This window comes from Equus przewalskii, chromosome 18 (genome assembly GCF_037783145.1).
Source record: "Equus przewalskii isolate Varuska chromosome 18, EquPr2, whole genome shotgun sequence".
Lineage (NCBI taxonomy): Eukaryota > Metazoa > Chordata > Mammalia > Perissodactyla > Equidae > Equus > Equus przewalskii.
In genome coordinates, this window is record NC_091848.1 from 23,850,226 (window position 1) to 23,870,471 (window position 20,246).

At 41.9% G+C, this 20,246-nt stretch overlaps 1 protein-coding gene and 1 long non-coding RNA gene across 23 annotated transcripts in view; one reads left to right on the top strand and one right to left on the bottom strand.

Annotated features, from left to right (window-relative positions):
• Positions 1-4,489: 4,489 nt before the first annotated feature.
• Positions 4,490-5,527, bottom strand: LOC139077000 (uncharacterized). 2 transcript variants are annotated; one of them, XR_011529109.1, is made up of 3 exons: positions 5,386-5,527; positions 4,930-5,011; positions 4,490-4,836 (listed from the first exon to the last, which is right to left on the bottom strand). It is a non-coding gene; the product is annotated as an uncharacterized lncRNA (long non-coding RNA). The 2 variants fall into 2 exon arrangements; XR_011529110.1 differs by having other exon boundaries at positions 4,942-5,011; positions 5,386-5,519.
• Positions 5,222-20,246, top strand: part of YEATS2 (YEATS domain containing 2) — a 100,526-nt gene continuing 85,501 nt past the window's right edge. For 10 of the 21 annotated variants that reach the window (XR_011529106.1, XR_011529104.1, XR_011529107.1 and 7 more), the window contains exon 1: positions 5,222-5,447. The gene's annotated coding sequence lies outside the window, so the exon portion shown is untranslated. Of the gene's footprint in view, positions 5,448-5,550; positions 5,992-18,117; positions 18,207-20,246 lie in introns of those variants that run through there. The other 11 variants (XR_011529105.1, XR_011529108.1, XM_070582426.1 and 8 more) reach the window with 4 other exon arrangements.

Genomic DNA, 20,246 nt, shown 5'->3' on the forward strand with positions numbered 1-20,246 from the left:
TCGGTCTGCCCCCCCGCCCCTCTCCACTGGAGCCCTGCAAGACGCTGCTTGGCAGCAGCTCTGGGAGTGAGGTCCCCTCAGCCACCAACTCCTTTTCCTGGGTCAGTGTCGACACTCCTGGAACTTTCTCTTTTTTTTGTCATTTTTTTTTTCTGTTTTTTCTCCCCAAATCCCCCCAGTACATAGTTGTATATTTTAGCTGTGGGTCCTTCTAGTTGTGGCATGTGGGATGCTGCCTCAGCATCGCCTGATGAGCGGTGCCATGTCTGCACCCAGGATCTGAACTGGCGAAACCCTGCGCCGCCAAAGCGGAGTAGGCGAACTTAACCACTCGGCCATGGGGCCGGCCCCTGGAACTTTCTTGACTAACTTCACTAATAGCTGCTTTTCCTTTCATTAATATTGTACATTTAACATCCACCCTGCCTCCCTCCTCCCACACTTTTACTAAGGAAGGAACTGATGAGCAATCTAATCCACCCCATCCCCTTTCCCAGTTAAGAGTCTGTAAGAAAAGACCCCAAACTGACTAAACTGTATTTTTTTCCCCAAGACTTGAAAACAAGGTTAAGCATATTGTTAAAGTCTCCCCAACCTTAGTCTGAGGAGATCGACCTTATCTAGGTAAAACTGTCTGAAATTAAAAAGTTATTGCACATTTCAGCTGCCTTTTCTCTGTGTCATTTTTTTTTTCCTTTTTTTTCCTTTTGAGGAAGATTAGCCCTAAGCTAACATCCGCTGCCAATCCTCTTTTTACTGAGGAAGACTGGCCCTGAGCTAACATCCATGCCTATCTTCCTCTACTTTATATGTGGGACACCTACCACAGCATGGCTTGCCAAGCCGTGCCACATCCGCACCCAGGAACCTAACCTGCAAACCCTGGGCCACTGAAGTGGAACATGTGAACCTAACTGCTGCACCCCGGGGCCGGCCCCATCTCTGGGTCATTTTAATCTCATATACTTGGGAATGACAGATCATCTCAGAAGTATGATTGTCTCAGCAGCACAGAAATGTAGTTAACAGTTTCTCATACATATTTAATCTAAATACTAACCTGTTTTTACCAATTTTACCTGACCAGATAAGCCACAAACAGAAATTTCACAAATAAATAATTTTTTTTATTGAGTTAATGACAGGTTACAATCTTGTGAAATTTCAGTTGTACATTAATGTTTGTCATTCGTGTTGTAGGTGCACCACTTCACCCTTTGTGCCCACCCCCCACAAATAAATAATTTTTAAATTCTTACCTGTAGAAGTTAGATGTCGTGGGGCCAGCCTGGTGGTATAGTGGTTAAGTTCATGGGCTCCTCTTTGGCAGCCTGGGGTTCACAGGTTCAGATCTCAGGCGCAGACCTAACACCACTCGTCAAGCCATGCTGTGGCAGCATCCCACATAAAATAGGGGAAGACTGCCACAGATGTCAGCTCAGGGCCAATCTTCCTCACAAAAAAAGAAAAAAGAGAAAAAAGTTAGATGTCTCAATTTAATATTTTCTATTTTCTACTTGGTAGAGGCATGGATATAAAGAAATAACTCTCTAACATGAGGCAACAGCAGCATGAGTAAAACCATAAAAAGCAACTAATGCTGACTAGGATGGAGGAGTTGGGAAAACAACAGGGAGTTGTGGGACCCTCTGCCGAAGGCCTTAGGCTTCTCTAAATGGGACTGTAGCTTTCCAGAGGCATCCACGGTGTGACAGCTAAGCTCTCAGACTCAATGCTCAGACCGCCTGAGTCTGCAACCCAGCTCTACCACTTTTCAGCTGTCTGAAAAGTCACTCAACTTTTCTGTGATTCAGTTTTGTCTTCCTTAAAGTCTGAATAACAACAGGAAAGTTGTTACTTAGATTAAATTCGTAAAGTGCTTGGAAGACTGCCTGGTACACAGTATTAACTAATATCTAATTATAGCAATGTGGGTCCAGGTTACACAGTTTTTGATTTTTCATAGAAGGAGAAATCCAGGTTAGTATGTGAAATTTCTCAACGTTTGGAGTATTGGCTTGTTTAAAGCAAAGGGTGACATTGTAGGCTGTGACTGTGCCACCCCTCTGAACTGTACTATCTTCCACTGCAATCTTGCCAGTTCTCACAAACTCCTGTTGACAACGGTGTGTGGGCAATGCCACCCATCAGTTCTCCTCTGAGCCTCAGAACCACCCGTACAGATGCCCGTTTAATCTCCTTAGGTGGATGCCTCAAACTTAAAATGTGCCAAAGGGAATTCCTGATTCACCCATCCCCCAAGATACAAAATCTGTCTTTCCTTCAGTCTCCCTCCTCTCAGTAAATGGCACCACCATCCAGTTTGCCAATGCAAGAAACCTGGGAGTCACCCTCCGTACTGCTCCCTCCTGATCTCCTTGCAGGCCCACCACCAGTGGGTGTGCAGGTGAATGCTGCCTGAGGAGGGCTGGCCAAGGAGGGGCCTGAAATCCAGCCCCCAGCTGTGTGCCCCAGCCTCGGGCAGGCAGCATCTACTGGAAGACTGGGGCAGCTTTTTCTTACGTGCCGTTTCGTGCGGTTAGACTTAGCAGGGGCTAGTCCCCTTCCCTTTCCTCCTCAGTCCTCTCCTAGTTCATTATCAAGCCTCTGGGCATTTTCTCCACAATTCTTGATTCTTTCCACTTCCCTCCGTCTCCATTGCCCAGCGTAAGCCACCCTCATTTTTCACCTGGGCCACTCAAGTGGCTTTCTGACTGTCTGGCTGCTGCTTGGTTCACACACCCTTCCAGGCGTTCCCCACCCATTTGCCCACATAAGTGATCTTTTATAAAGGGCAAATTGAATACCTTACTCTTCTGCTTAAAAACCTTTGATGACTTCCTGTTGTTTTTACGGTAAAGATCAAAATCTTAACGCCACCTCCCTGTGTGACCTTCCTCTTGCCTTACTCTCAGCCCCACCCCAACCCCGACCATGCTGCTCCTGCTTCAGTGACCCTGGGCTTCTGTCACTCGGTCTTGGGCTTTATCGTGCCCCAGCAGCTCTCACTCCCTTCAGGTTCCACTTAACATTTTTTCAGGGAGGGCTTTTCTACCTCCACATTAGATTTGGTCCCCCTGTGTTGTGCTTTCTTAGCACCCTGCCCATTGCCTTCCTAGAGCCTGCCTCTGTTATTGAAAAGTACACACCGCTTACATATGTATAAAAATCTATAGCTATGTTATGCCTCTTTAAATGATGCAAACTTTCTCATGCGCTCTCATTCCTTTTGCAGAATGGGCTAAACTTAAACTTGCCAGTGAAAGTTATCTGGTCTCAAACAGTCTCATTTTGGGTAAATATTCAAAAATATTTAAAAATATTTAAAAATTCAAAGTTGCATTCCTGTCAGAACTTTCCCCTCCTCCCTCTTCTCAAGATGGCCTGTGGGATCAAAGGGAGGCTTCAAGGCAGTGGCCAGAGGGGTCTCAGATCTGTGTGCAGAGCTGTAGCCTGGGTCCTCACTGGCCTGTGCTCCCCAGTCACTCCTGGTCCCCGTGGCCCTGCTGGGATCAGGTGCTGAGGTTGTTCGCTGGCAAGCTCATGATCTGTTGCTTCACCACTTTGAGAATCTGATGTCTCACCTTCCCACCCCCACTCCTCCATCCTGTCCCTCTCGCTGCCGGCTGACTTGGGAGCACTTCAGCTCCTGCTGAGGTCTTCAGCTCTGCCCATCCTTGAAACCTTAGCCACATTCTGTAGTCATTCCCTGCCAATCAGTCCACCACTGCCTCTGGTTTAGGGTCTGGCCCCTGGCACAGTGCCAAATGCTCCGTCCACGGCTCTCAACCATGCTGCTTTCTGCTTGCCTGGCAGGGAGCACACAGAGAAGTCTGGGTTTCTAGCACACCCTCTGCAAGTTGTGGACAGCCAGCAGCATCAGCTCAGACTCCTCTCCTTCCCCAGTGCTGCTGTCTGCTCCTGAGCCCGGCTCAGTGAGAGACATCCTGCCAGAATCCGGCAGCCTTCCAAGGGGAAGTGGACTTCTCCTGCCCGCTCCACTTAGCTAGATTCTTCTATGCCTCTGCCTCAGGGTTAGGCCCCAAAAGTAGGGGAACATTGACACACTCATGATGACCTCTTATGCTGCCTCTTTTTCCATGAAATTTATTTTTATCTCTCCAATTCCTATTCTCTCTTCGGGTCTTAGCTGAAGGCTCAGGGAGGCCTTTCCTGGACTTTCAGATAAGACTGACTGTAAATGTCACAAAGGCAGCACTGTTCTGTTCATTTCTGATCCTCAGTGCCTACCACAGGGCTTGGCACATAGTGCCAGAACACAGAACGGAAATGCAATAAAAATTAGATTAACAAATATTATTAATCTGTCTTTACCTCCAATAGACCTTAAGGTCAGGAGGCCAAAGGTGACATATTATAAATCCCTCTATTTCCTTCTTATGCAGGGCTGTGGAGTCAGTTCCTGGCCCTACTATTCACTCATTCAACAAATACTTTTTGAGTACATACTATGTGCAACGCACTCCACTTGCTATTGGAGATAAAGGAATAAATCCTTTAAAACATTTTTATTAAGCATTAAATACATCCAAAAAATTGATACCATACATGTAAAGTACAAAAAAATTATAAAGTGAATCCCCTCTAAAAGCTGTCATCCAGCTCCGGTGGTAAATCTTTGCATAGTGAGAACAGAATGATCCCTGGAGACCAGTCGGGAGGCCACAGCAGTCTCGGGCAGGGTGGCACAGGGAGAAGAAAAGGGAAGGGTGGGCTCAAGAGATATTTAGGAGGAAAACTGGACTTGGTGGATTGTCACTCACTAGCTGTGTGACGTAGATAAGTCCCAATCTTTGCAAGCCTCAGTTTCTGCATCTGTAAAACAGGTTAGTAATAACGATTGTTATCTGTACTCCCAGCACCTAGCACAAAGCTTGGTACAAGATGACACACAAAAATCATAGCTACTGTTGTTATTACTGGAGAAGCTTCATAAATGCAGGCAGCATGAATATTCTGTCAAACTTGGAGCTGGAACTCGCCTCTTCTTCTAAAGAGGAAATTGATAAATGATGGTGCCTCCGTCAGCACCGATGCACACACTCCCCAGACAGCGCCGCAGCGCGCGCCAGGGTCGGTGTCTGGGTCAGGGCCAGCCCCCGCCCCGGCCCGGGCCCGGGCCCCAGCACCAACCTGTGCCCCGGCCCAGGCCCCGCCCACAGCCCTGCGAGCTCCGCCCCCGGGCCGCGCGCGCGCCCCCGTTTCCGCCGCTGCTGACGCCGCGCGCGCCCGGCCCCGCCCCTGCCGCTGACGTGAGGGGCGAGCGGGCCGGGCGGGCTCCGCCGAGCCGTGTGCTTCCGCGGGCTCCGGGGTCGCTGGGGCCTCGCGGCTGGGCAGCTCCGCGGGCTGCGCCCGCTCCCTCACCTGCCCGTGCCCTCTCGCGGCGCCCAGCGGGGCCTGCGCTTCTGCCGGAGACCGGGGAACGGGTGAGTGTTGGCGCGAGCGGGAGGGGACCGGCCGGGCGTGCGCGCTGCTCTCCGGGGCATTGTCTGGGCGGGGGCGGCGCGGGCACGTGCGCGCCCCTCCCCCACGGCGCCGGCGCGCGGGCCCCCTGCCGAGGGGCGGGAGCGGGGAGCCGGGGACTGCGGAGAGGGGAGGCGCCGGCGCCGGCGGCTGGGTGCCCCCTGAATGTGCGTGTCAGTGCGGTCTCCGAAGCTGGAACCCGGAATTGTGGGGGTAGGGGGTAAGAGTCCTTCTCTAGGGGGCGCAGCGCTCTCTGAGGGGATGGGGTCCCTTAATTAAGCCCAAGTGCCCGGAGCTTTTAGCATGTTAAGTTTGGTTGCCTGTGCCACCCCTTGAAGACGAGATTTGGCCCCAGCACCAGCAAGCTGTGAATTTACCCCCAAGAATCCTGGAATCTCGCTCCAGCCTGTCTCCATCCCTCCCGTCCCTCTCCCCGGTGAAGGATGAGTAGGATTTAGAAAGACTGGAGGATATTCCAGGGATGGTGCCCGAGTTACAGCGCCAGAGGTGCGAGACTGTGTGGGGTTGGAATGGAAAGCTTGGGAAAGTGAGTTCTTGGAAGAAAGGCTGGTTGGGTGGGTTGTGGCCAGATTGCAGAAGACAGTGAGGTTTATATCCTAACCTTTTTTTTTTCTATTATGAATGTAATTATGTTAAAAAACAGAAAGTAGAGGAGGAAAATATCACCAGTAATCCTTCAGCCCTGACATCATTCTTAGAGTTTTGATATGTTTGCTAAATAAAAGCTTATAACGGTTACAATTAGGGGTTACCTACAGTTTTGTATTCCCTTTTCTGGTTAACATGTTTTCTCATAACATGTAATATTATGTAGCATTCAGCAATATCATTTCCTCTTTCCTAATAAGCAAATAGCAAGTATTCATCATAGAAAAATTTAAAAATACAGTCCTGGTAGTTTTACTGCCTAGAGATATTATCATTGAGTGTATGTTTTTGGTTGTGTATATTCTTTCAAAGATGGGAGCAGATGATGCCCTGACTAGGAGTTGCGTTTTTATGAGAATCTTTTGAAGATTTTAAGAAGGCCAGTAGCATAATTTGGCTGCTTTGTGGAGGAACAGGGCAAGAGTGGAAGCTGGGAGATCAGTTAGGGTGTTGTTTGCAATGCCTGGGCTAGGTCTGTGGCAGTGGAGATGGAGAAGAGTAGAAACATTAAAAAATATTTTGGAGGTTGAAAGAACAAGACTTGGAAGTGGATTGGTGAGGGGAAGGGATAACTCTTTGCTTTTTGATATTTGTTTTGAGCACCTATCAGTAGATGGTGGCATTTAGGGAGAAAGTGAAGGATGGAAGAGAGAAATTTGAGGTGGGAAAGGAATGGGTTCTGTTTTTAATTTGAGATACATATTAGTTATGAAGTAGATATGTTGAGGAGGGAGTTGGATGTACTCATGAGGTTTGGACTCATGGAAGAGAAAGCCTAGAACTGGAGATAAAATTTGGAATACTCAATATATAGATGATAATGAAGGTTATGGGACTATATGTGATCACTTAGGGGGAGAGTACAGATAGAGAAGTGAAAAATCAGGGTATTTTGAGGTCTAGTAGAGGAAGAAGGTTGAGTACAGGACAGAAGAAACAGCCAGTGAGGTAGGAGAAAAAATTGGTGTCGTGGAAGCCAAGAGAGAGAAGTTTCTGGAAGATGGAGAATTGGTCCATTAGTTCTTCTGAGATGTTTAGTGAGATGCTCAGTTGGATTTGGCAATGCGGTTGTTATTAGTTTTGGTCATTGGTGTTACTATTCAGAGTTCTACAAGTAGGAGGTAGAAACCAGATTGGAATAATTGAATGGGACAACGAGTGTGATTTAGAAAAAAGTGCCCCTTCTTCAAGACACCTTATTTCCATCTGCCCCCAACTAAATTTGATAGATGAAAAATGGTTATCTTAACTTCTCTTTCCTTGATTACTAGTATGTTTGAACATTTTTCACATTCATTGGCCATTTGTAAATTTCTGTTCTGATCCTCTGTGCATCTTTTTATTTGTATTTGTCATTTTCTAATTGTCAAGTTCTCTAGATATGAAAAATATATAACTTGACATAGAGCTTGCAGAATTTTCCCCCTATGTACCGTGATGCATCACTTAACAATGGGGATATGTCCTGAGAAATGCATCATCAGGCAATTTCGTCATGGAGTGAACATCATAGAGTGCACTTATGTTAACCTAGATGGTATAGCCTACTATACACCTAGGCTAGATGGTGCTAATCTTATGGGACCATCCTTGTATATGCAGTTGGTGGTTGACGGAAACGTCATCATACAGTATGTTCCCTCCTTGGGAATAAATGAGTTAATTAGATAGGCTCCATCAGGAAGGACATGTTTAATAATGGGAAAACCATACTTACCATTTAATTCCTTTGTCTACTTTTTTTTCACTTGTAGCAAAATCCACCTAAGGTAAAATTTACCTCCTTAACTATTTTGAAGTGTACAGTTCAGTGGTATTAAATACATTCATAACATTGTGCAACCACCACCACTATCCATCTCCGTAACTCTTTTCGTGTAAAACTGAAATTCCATATTCTAAACAATAACTCCCCATTCTCCCCTGCACCCCCAGCCCCTGGCAGCCACCATTCTACTTTCTGTCTCTATAAATTTGACTACCCTAAGAACTCATATAAGTGAAATCATACAGTATTTGTCTTATTGTGATTGGCTTATTTCACTTAGCATAATGAATATCCTCAGGGTTCACCATGCTGTAGCATGTGTCAGAATTTCCTTCCTTTTTAAGGAAGAATAATGAATAATATTGAATAATATTTCAGTGTGTGTATATATCACATTTTCTTTATCCATTCATCTGTCAATGAATACTTGGGTTGCTTCCATCTTTTGGCTATCGTGAATAATGCTGCTAAGAACATGGGTTTACAGATAGCTATTTGAATCCCTGCTTTCAGTTCTTTTGGGTATATACCCAGAAGTGGAATTACTGGATCATATGGTAATTCTGTTTTTTTTTTTTAAGATTGGCACCTCAGCTAACATCAGTTGTCAATCTTCTTTTTATTTTTCTTCTTCTTCTCCCCAAAACCCCCCAGTACATAGTTGTATATTCTAGCTGTAGGTCCTTCTGGTTGTGCTGTGTGGGACGACGCCTCAGCATGGCCTGATGAGCAGAGCTAGGTCCACGCCCAGGATCCCAACCAGTGAAACCCTGGGCCTCTGAAGCTGAGCACACGAACTTAACCACTCGGCCATGGGGCCGGCCCCCTCTATTTTTGTCTTTTGGGGAACCACCACCCTGTTTTACAGTGGTTGCACCATTTTATATTCCCACCAACAGTGCCCAAGTGTTCCAGTTTCTTCACATCCTTGCCAACACTTTTCTGTGGTTGGTTAGTTGGTTTTGGTAGTAGCTGTCCTAATGGGTGTGAGGTGATATCTCATTGTGGCTTTGATTTGCACTTTCCTAATATTAGTGATGTTGAGCTGCTTTTAATGTGCTTATTGGTTACTCGTTTATCTTCTTTAGAGAAATATCTATTCAAATCCTTTGCCCATTTTTGAATCGAGTTTTTTTTGTTGTTGAGTTTTAGGAGTTTCTTTATATTCTGGATATTAATCCCTTATCAGATATATGATTTGCGAATATTTTGTCAATATTCTGTGAAATATTTTCTCGTTACTCTGTGAAATATATTCTGTGGATTGCCTTTTTGCACTGCTGATAGTGTCTTTTGATGCACTAAATTTTAAAGTTTTAATGAAGTCTAGTTTGTCTATTTTTTCTTTTGTTACCTGTGGCTTTGGTGTCTTATCCAAGAAATCATTGCCAAATCCAGTGTTGTGAAGTGTTTGTCCAATGTTTTCGTCTAAGAGTTTTATTGTTTTAAGTCTTACATGTCTGTTTTTGATCCATTTTGAATTAATTTTAGTACATGGTGTTAGGTAAGGGTTGACTTCATTCTTTTCCATGTAGATATCCAGTTTTCCCAGGACTATTTGCTGAAAAGACTGTCCTTTCCCCATTGAATGGTCTTGGCACCCTTGTCAAAAGTCATTTGACGATATATGCCAGGGTTTATTTCTGGGCTCCATTCTTTTTTCTTTTTCTTTTTTTTTCCCTGCTGAGGAAGATTTGCCCTAAGCTAACATCAATGCCAGTCTTCCTCTGTTTTTTGGTGTGTGGGCTGCCAGCCCAGTATGGCTGCTAACAGAGGGGTGTAGGTCCCCACCCAGGAATTGAACCCAGGCTGCTGTAGCAGATCTTGCTGACTAGGTGACCAGGGCTGGCCCTGAGCTCTATGCTATTCCATTGGTCTATGTTTCTGTTTATGCCAATACCACACTCTTGATTACTGTAGCTTCTAGTAAGTTTTGAAATTAGGAAGTGTGAGTCTTCCAGTTTTATTCTGTTCGGGATTGTTTTGGTTATTCAGGGTCCATTAAGATTCCATCTGAGTTTTAGGATGGGTTTTTCTGTATTCTGCAAAAAATGTCGTCGGGATTTTGATAGGAATTGCATTGACTCTGTAGATGGCTTCGGGTAGTATTGACTTTTTAACAATAGTAAGTCTTCCCATCCATGAACACTGTGTCTTTAATTTCGGCAATATTTTGTAGTTTTCCTTGTGTAAGTCTTTCACCTCCTTAGTTAAATTAATTCCTAAGTATTTTATTCTTTTTGATGCTATTATAAATGGAATTGCTTTTGTAATTTTCTTTTCAGATTGTTCGTTGTTTGTATATAGAAATGCAACTGATTTTTGTGTGTTGACTTAGTATCCTGCTACTTTGCTGAATTAATTTGTTGGTTCTAACAGTGTTTTTATGGAATCTTTAGGGTTTTCTACATGTAAGATCATATCCCCCCATATTAAAACCCCGAAGTATCCACAACTCTGTGAATAAAAACATTCAGTATTTATCACAACTGTAATTTGCTATGGACTATTTCCAGTTTTTTGTTATAAAATATGTAGGAAGAGGAGAACTAACATTTAAGTCTAGATTTTTCTAAGTGCAGCCCACTTATGATGTACATCGCCCTGCCTTGAGAGTATTTCCTTAGGATACATTCTCAGAAGTACTTGATCCTCCTCTCTTCTCGTTCAACTATAGATTTTTATTTGAACCTTCGTTGCCACCTCCTTAAATTGGCCCCCATCTCCATGCCTTTAATGCTGTCCCCCTTTCAGTCTTTTCTACACTGCTGCCAAATGGGGGTGAGGGTCGAGGGTCGGTGCACTTTTACCTCGTAGGAAACAGGACTTAGGACGCAGACTGTTTCCATATCATCTGTTGTGTGGGAGTTAGGGAAAGAAGTGTTTGAAGACTGGAGTGCACTTCGTGGAGTCTGATTTGATTCTCGAAGGATGGTAGCGTGTCAGTAAGCGAAGAGAGAAGGTGGAGGGGAAACGTGAACCCGTGGGAAGGGAATGGGGAGATGTTTGGGCATGTGAGCTGTGATGACTGCAGACAGGGAGAGGTAGGAGACCTAGTTCTCCTAGCCAAGGACTGTTTATTCTATCTGAACAGTGAGCTGTGGGGGTGTGGGGGAGACCTGTCACGTGGTGAATGAACGCTGAGCGTGAGGACCATGCCAAGGAGGGGGGCTTTGACTTTACTTGTAATGTTTTTATTCGCAGAGTTGTGGGTTCATTGGTTATTGTTATCTGTTTTGTTTTTTAAAAATTAGTTTGAGCGTGTGTATACTTTTTTTATTGAGATATAATTCACATAAGGTAAAATTCACTATTTTATTTTATTATTTTATTTTATTTATTTATTTTGTTTTTTTGAGGAAGATGAGCCCTGAACTAACTGCTGCCAATCCCCCTCTTTTTGCTGAGGAAGACTGGCCCTGAGCTAACGTCCGTGCCCATCTTCCTCTACTTTATGTGTGGGACACCTACCACAGCATGGTGTGCCAAGCATTGCCATGTCCACACCCGGGATCCGAACCGGCAAACCCTGGGGTTGCCAAGAAGTGGAACGTGCAAACTTAACCGCTGCACCACTGGGCTGGCCCCTCACCATTTTAAAGTGTATAATTCAGTGGTTTTTAGTATATTAACAAAACTATGCAGCCATTACTACTGTCTAATTCTATAGCATTTCTTTTTTTCCTTAAAGATTTTATTCATTTATTTTTCCTTCTCCCCGAAGCCCCCCAATACATAATTGTATATTTTAGTTGTGGGTCCTTCTAGTTCTGCTATATGAGACACCGCCTCAGCATGGCTTGAGGAGCAGTGCTAGGTCCGTGACCAGGATCCGAACCAGTGAAACCCTGGGCTGCCAAAGCGGAGCGCGCGAACTCAACCACTTGGCCACAGGGCCAGCCTTCTGTAACATTTCTGTCACCCCAGAAAGAAGCCCCATACCTGTTAGCAGTCAGTCCTGGTTCTCCCCTCCCCTCATCCCCTGGCATCCACTTCTTTGTCTATGGATTTGCCTCTTTCTGGACATTTCGTGTAAATAGAATCATTTAATATGTGACCTTTTGTATCTGGCTTCTTTCGCTTAGCATGATATATTCAAAGTTCATCCGTGTTGTAGCGTGTATCAGTACTTCATTCCTTTTTACTGCTTAATAATATTCCATTGTATGGATATACCACATTTTGTTCAGTTATGAATTGATAGACATTTGGATTGTTTCCACTTTTTCATTATTATGAATAATGCTGTTATGAACATTCACATGCAAGTTTTTGCATGGACATATGTTTTCAGTTCTCATGGATATATACCTCGGAGTGGAATTGCTAGGTCATACAGGAATTCTATGTTTAACTTTTCTTTTCTTTTTTTTTTGGGAGGAAGATTGTCCCTGAGGTAACATGCCAGTCTTCTTCTATTTTGTATGTGGAACACCTGCCACAGTGTGGCTTGATGAGTGGTGCATAGGTCTGCTCCCAGGATCCAAACCTGCAAACCCCGGGCCACTGAAGGGGAGTGCGTGAACTTAACCACTACGCCACTGGGCCACCGTGTTTAACTTTTTTGAGGAACACCAAACTGTTTTCCGCAGCAGCTGTACCATTTTACATTTCCAGCAACAGTGTATGAGGGTTCCCATTATGTATTCTTTATTCGTTTTTTTGGGCAGACTGTATTTAATAATAGTGTTTTTATTTTTTATTTATTTTATTTATTTTTTAATTGTTTTTGGTGAGGAAGATTGTCCTGGAGCTAACTTCTGTTGCCAGTCTTCTCTTTTTGCTTGCGGAAGATAAGATTATCCCTGAGCTAACATCTCTATTTTGTATGTGGGATGCTGCCACAGCATGGCTTGATGAGCGATGTGTAGGTCCATGCACAGGCTGCTGAAGTGGAGCTCTCGAACTTAACCACTATGCCACTGGGCTGGCCTCTTGTGTGTGTGTTTTTAAACAGCTTCATTGAGGTACAGTGGCATCTACAAACTGCACATATATAAAGTGTACAATTTGATAAGTTTTGACATATTTATACACCTGTGAAACCATCATCACAATCAAGATAGTACACATATGCGTCATTCCCCCACTTTTTCTTATGCTGCCTGGTGATCCCTCTCTCTTCTCCTCTTTCATCGCCCCTTCCCCTGGCAACTACTGATCAGCTTTCTGTCACTATAGACTAGTTTGCATTTTCTATAAAGGGAATCATTGTAGTATATACTTCTTTCTTAAGGTAGCTTCACTCAGCATCATTTTGAGATTAAATCACGTTGTTGCATGTATCAGTTCATTCCTTTTTATTGACGAATGATAGTCTATTGTATGGATATCACAGTTTGTTTATTCATTCACCTGTTAATGGACATTTGGGTTGTTTCCTCTTTTTTGTTTTTTTTGGGGTTTTTTTTTCGTGAGGAAGATTGGCCCTGAGCTAACATCTGTGCCAGTCTTCCTCTGTTTTGTATGTGGGACACTGCTGCAGTGTAGCTTGATGAGCCATGTATGGGTCCGTGCCTGGGATCCAAATCTGCGAACCCTGGGCCACTGAAGAAGGGCCTGAACTTAACCACTACACCACTGGGCTGGCCCTGTCCCAGTTTTTGACTGTTACAAATAAAGTTGCTGTGAACATTTTTGTACAGGTTTTTGCGTGGACATATGCTTTTATTTCTCTTGGGTAAATATCTAGGACTGGAATGGCTCGGTCATATAGTAGTGTTTGTTTAGCTTTTTAAGAAACTGCCACACTGTTTTTCCAAAGTGGTCGTACCATTTTACATTCCCCCCAGCAACGTCTGAGGGTCCCAGTTGTTCCATATTCTCTGTAGTTGTATGCTTTTCAACATACAGAAAAGTAAGAAGAAAACAGAGACATAAAGACACCCATAATGTATCTCCCAGATTAGTCCTTTTGGCGTTTTCCTCCCCCAATTAATGCATGTACATGGTTACAAAATTCAAACATCGTAGTCGGGAATAGAATGAAAAGCAAAACCACTGCCCAGAGGCAACTATGTTAATTGTTTTCAGTCTTTTCTTCCAGAAAAACCTACAGAGGCGTAAACCAGCGTTTCTTTTATCTCTCTTCTTTCTCACCTAGTTTACACAGAAGGCATCAAAGTATACATGGTGTTCTGCAGGGTGGTTTTTTTACTTTACAATTTATTTTAGAAGTACTTCCATATCAGCTTATTCTGTTTAATGGCTGCATTACAAAACAGTCAGTTTTGCTGTAGGAAAACACGAATTTGTTCCATTGCAATTGATGTATTAGGGAACTATTTGGGTATAATGTAAATTTCACCTTTGCTTATGCCTGATTTCGTCGGCAAGAAATGGCTAGGTGAATGTAGAAAACTGCACCCAGCGAGCTGAGCCACGGAAGGAATGCACGAGCCGCACAGTCGTCTTCAGGGGTCTCAGTTTACCCTCAGTTTGCTGCTTTGTGGTGAGCTACACCCATCCGCAGCTGGTGTCACAACTTTCTGTTGATTTCGGATCACCCTCCTACCACTTCACAGTAACTCACAGGCTGTGACCTTTCAACGCCCACTTCCACAAGCAAACTTGAGGTCTTTTTCAAGTAGAGTGCCATATTTACTGTAGCATTGATGTATTTCTTAACCATTTAATGTGTAAAACTGTGCTACTGTTTTTATTAGATTTCCTTTTTTGTTTCACCGGTAAGATTTTTGAGTGTTGTGCCCCTAACCCTGTTTTTCCTATAAGCCTTGTGGTTTTTATTATTTACTTTTACACAGCATGGTGATTTTTAGGAATGCATATGTCACATTATAGCAGAACTGATTTATTCCGTAGTGTGAATGTACATAATTGTTTTATTTTTAAAAATTATGACATACATCATATATACTAGAGAATACATATGGTAAGGAAGTATGTTTTAAAGGAGAATAATAAAGCAACAAATACCCGCTTAGTTACTACCTAGCTTAAGAAATAGGAACTTCTAATACTTTTGAACCTCCTTGTATTCGCCTCACTGATCATTTATACTTTTTTGAATATCTGAAATACTTCACAATAAAATCAAATTTAAAAGTATTGGGGCTGGCCCAGTGGCGCAACAGTTAAGTGTGCACGTTCCACTTCGGCTACCCTGGGTTCGCTGCTTTGGATCCCGGGTGTGGACATGGCACTGCTTGTCAAGCCATGCTGTGGTAGGCGTCCCACACATAAAGTAGAGGAGGATGGGCACGGATGTTAGCTCAGGGCCAGTCTTCCTCAGTGAAAAGAGGAGGATTGGCAGCAGTTAGCTCAGGGCTGATCTTCCTCAAAAAAAAAAAAAGTATTATCACTCTGTTCCCCCCCCACCCACCCACCCACCCCTACTGGTTTCCCTGATGTTGATTACCCGGCTGGCTGCCCTGCCCCCTGCAAGTTACAGTGTACATACACATGGCATGCACGCACATACTTCCGGAAGGATAATCTGTAAGTAGATTTCTGTTAAGGTTAATATATATTGGGTTTATCATCGTTATTTTTTGTTACAGCTTTGTTGAGATCTAATTCACATACCATAAAATTCACACTTTTAAAGTGTAACACTCAGTGTTTGGTTTTCTTTTTAGTATATTCACAATGTTGTACAACCATAACTATATCTAATTCCAGGAAGTTTCATCAATAGGTAGGTTTTTGTGAATATATAGATTTTTCTAGATTAGGCAGCGTTGATCTAAAGAGAAACCATTTTCTAAACATGTCTTATGTTTTAAGGTGCTTGTTTCCTTTCTAGAATCTCAGCTCCAGATAGAAAAGCATGAGACTTATCCCCATAGGATTTGTTGTCAGTTTGAAAGCTCTAGTGAAAAATCCCTTTTTAGTGAAGTGTGCAGGATTTGGCTCAGTTTATATATTCTCTGACTGTGTCCAAGAGTTTGACACAGTCTTGATCTGGTCCAGTCCAGTTCCTTCCTTTCTTTTTTCAACCTGAATGTGTAGACAACTTGTTTTTTTCCCTTCTCTTGGAAGGAACTTTTATGGCTTCACAGCTGAAACTAAGGATTGTAATATGAGGCAGAACTATCATTTTAGACAATTCCAATGATCTTTGTCTGAAAGTGGCTCCAAGGAAGTCACTGGAAGGTTATATGGCCTCGCTTCTTTCTGTCAACTTGAGAAGAATTTTAGCTTCAATATTTCAAAATCCTTAAACATCCCATGTGGCTCACTCTGTCCAGAAAAAGTATGTTGAAGGGAAGGGTAGATCTTCCCTAGGCTCTCCAGGTGCACCAATGGACAGAAACAGTGGCATGCGTAATATAAAATACTGTTTCATCCTAAACTCTTTTCGTATTGCTTTGCAAGATCAGAGACCGAGTGCTGGCCTGAATGGACCTTATATAGAAACTTGTATGATCTTAAGCTATTTTATTTATAATAGGAAAGTAGGTGTTTTTGACCTGGAAATATATAATACTTAAATAATGAAAAAAGTTTTTTGAACTCAGCTGTCTGGCTGTTCCATTTTGCTTAGCTCTTTACAGTGATATTGGGGATGGCACAGGTCAACTGAATGGCCCACATAGTTTGATGCTAATGACCGACCTTGGTCAGTTTCCCACCATTCTGGTCCAGTGTAAAGTTGTGATTATATTTACTTAAAATATCTATTTCTTATCCCAGATGAGTTGAAGAAACTGTGATAATGTTGGTCAACAAATGAGAGCATATTCAAATGGTTTTGTCTATAAGACCTGGCTTAGAATAATTAGGATAGAGTTTTTCTCAGTATAAACTCCAGTGAAAATCAGAGCAGAATCTTCTCTTCTCCCTTTTAGATTTTCCTTGATCTGAGTCTTTCCTATAAGTTACTTCAGATTACTTGTGTTGTGAAAAATAAGCGTAACTTTGGGGAGAAAATTAGCTGTATATATTTTCAGTTATCTCTATCAGTGGCAGATGTTAGTTCTATGAGTAATTTTCAAATAGAGGAAAAAATTTCAATTAACATTGAAATATATATATTTTGATTCTTTTGCTAGGACTTCTATATGCCTTAATGGTTTTTCTCAGTATAATATTAAAATGGGTGTAGATTCTTAGAGTACACATTGAGCAGTCTGGGAACTGTGGATGTTGTTGGGGTAAAAGCTGATGCTATTTTTAATTTGCAAAACATGATTGATGAAATGGATCATTTCTATTTGGATGACTGAAAGTCGCTTGCATTAATATATTCCTAAAGGTCCAACTTTAGGCATGTGCAGTACACATCACCTTGCTTCTGGATCTCCTCAACACTTTATTACTGGCAGTAAAACCTTCTAGTTATGATGCACTGTTCTTTTAATACCCTGCTGGATTGGATTTGTATTTGTATTCACAAATGAAAACTGGTCCATTTTCTTCTGAGGATGCCTTTGACTCCATCTCCATAGGTCTAGATATATTCTGCCCTTACTGGTGTTAATTTTGAAATAGTGTGTTATTTTAATTTCCTCTGTGAGCCATAAGTTATTTAGAAGAGTATCTTATTTTCCATATCAGAGATTTTTTGTTAATAATTTCATATTTTTATTAGGATCGGAGAACATGGCTTATAACATTTCCACGTTTTGCAATAGTTGAAACTTTCTTCATATCCTATTATATAATTTAATATTAGTGAGTTTTTATAGATATTTCAAATGCATTGTTCTTTGTTGGGTTCAGAGTTATATGTATGTGTTAAATCTGGCTTTATCTATATCATCTGTATTTTTATCTCATCTTCTTGATCTTTTAAATTTCTGAGAGATGTGTTCAAATTCTCCTGCTGTGGGATTTTCTTAAGTTCTCCTTGTATTCCTGATTTGTTTTGTGCATTTCGACACTGTGTCATTTGGTGTATAATTTATAACATATGTTTTTGATTGTGTCTTTAAATAGTAACATAATCTTTACTATGTTAGATGTTTTTTGCCTTAAATTATTGTCTGTTATTAATCTTGCCATCCCTGCTATCTTTTTGTTTGAATGTATCTGTGTATGTTAATTTTGCACATCCTTGTGTTTTGGACATTTAGCTATAGTGCCTTTGAAGATATAGCAGTGTTAACAAATAGATTTGTAGGTATTATGGAGAGAATGATGAAAGCTAGTGTAAGCTAGTAGTTATGTTCCCTGTGATTATTTATATTTTGGCATGTATTTCATTTATTTCTTGTTTTATTTCTTCAGCAAACAATTTATTGAGACCTCCCAGGAAATTTGGAGGGAGAAATGGAGAGAGCTGTGTTGGATAGTATGATCAGGGAAGGCCTTCTATGATAAGGTGGGCATTTGAGCTGGGTTCTGGGAAAGCTAACCTGGGGGAAGAGCATTCCAGGCAGAAGGAACCATCAGTCCAAAAACCCTAAGGAAAGGTTGAGGTGTATTTGAGGTACTGAAAAAAAACCATTTTGTCTGGATCTTAATGATTAAGGATGGAAAGGGAGGTGGGGTCCAATTCATTTAAGACCTTGTGGGTCATGTTAAGGAGTGTGATTTTATTCCAAGTGTTGTGAGAAGCCATTGGAAGATTTCAAGCAGGGATGATGTGATCAGATAAATATTTTTATAGTGCTTTTCTAAATTGAAGGATAATTTACAAACAGTGAAATACACAAATTTTAAGTGTACAGTTGGATGAGTTTTCACAATTGCATGTGCCCATGTAACCCACACCCTTGTTAAACTATAAAATATTTCTATCACCCCAGAAAGATCCTTCATTCCTCTTCCCAATCAGTCGCCACTACCAGAACCCTAACTACTGTTCTCATGTGTTTCACCAAAGATTAATTTGTCTGTTCTAGAACTTCATATAAATGGAATCGTTCAGTGTGTACTCTTTTGTGTCTGGCTTCTTTTACTTACTGTAATGATTTTGAGATTCACCCCTGTTGTTACTTAGATCAGGAGTTCATTGGGTATACCTCAATTTGTTTATCTGTTCTCCTCTTGGTTTTTGTAGACTTTTTAAAAATGTCTCTTTGTCTAAAACAGGGGAATGGATTGTAGATTCTCTCCAGATATTTAATAAAGGAAAACTGGTTGTTTTGTTTACAAAGGATAAGTTATTTTGTTTGAAGTGAAGCATATAAAAAGGACAGGGCCAAAGAATTATAAAATCATTTTAACATCTTAGGAACATCTGTCTGTATGGAAGCAGGTGGAAAAGGATGCACTGCTCCTCCCTGGCTACCCTTTTAAATCAGGTGGGAGCACTTGTCTTGAGTGAGAGCACAAAGTTCAGTGGTCCTAATGAATTCAAATGCCATGATGATCGTAGAATTTTATGTTGAGAAGATACCTCACATGGTACATGGCAGATTTTTCAAATATCATATATCAGATTTTACTCCTTCCCCCAAGAATTGATCACATCTTGTAAGATGTGCAGAGTTCTAGGATTAGGTTCTACGGGTTCTGTGTCTTCTGTGACATGAGAATTAATACCTTTTACTAAGAATTTCTAGTGACTGTATTACATAATTTTTGCGTTTTTCACTATGCAATTTCTTTTAAAAATATTTTTCTCTTGGGGTCTATTTCAAAGTATAGAACTTTAAAAGGTTTCGTTTTGTTTTTATCTTTAACCTTTGTCAAAAACTCACTTGTTTATATTATTTGAGTGGGTGTGATACAGGGTAGTTTTGCTTTCTTACATCATGCATGGGAAAAAGACCATGTATTTTCTGAATTTAAATTGACACATTTACTTTTTACAATGAGGTGGTTTCAATGAGAAAATTTTAAATTGGAGGAATCAGCATTGCATGTATTTCTGTATTTGGATTTGGTCCCATGGTAAGGAGAAAATCTCACAGACGTAAATTATAAACAGAAACAGATTTCTTAAACAGTTCACATGACCATCTCAGTATTCTTTTCAATTTCCTCTGATTCATATGCTTGAAAACCTAAAGAGGATTAGTGGGACATTTTGTTTCAGAATTGAATCTGACAGTGTCTAGCAACTGCTCACATTTCCTCTTCATAAATCTCAAGTCAGACAAGAAGAATCCAAAACTCAGTATTACCGTGGGTCCTTGGTTACACATTCCATCCGCTCACTTATTACATCATGATGAGAGCATGCCTCCGCAGATGTGCCTTGCCGTAGCTAGCATATACTTGAATGTGCCATGTGTATACAGACCTAAATCTTCCTAAACATGTTTATTGGAAGCTCAAGTCTATGCCCAAAGATGACAGGAAAGGCTTTATTACAGGGCTGCATGAAATATGAAATACCTTGGCAGTACATGTTAACTCATTGGTGGTTTCTTCCCCACCCACCCCACCCCCCTTCACCACCAAATTCTAGTCC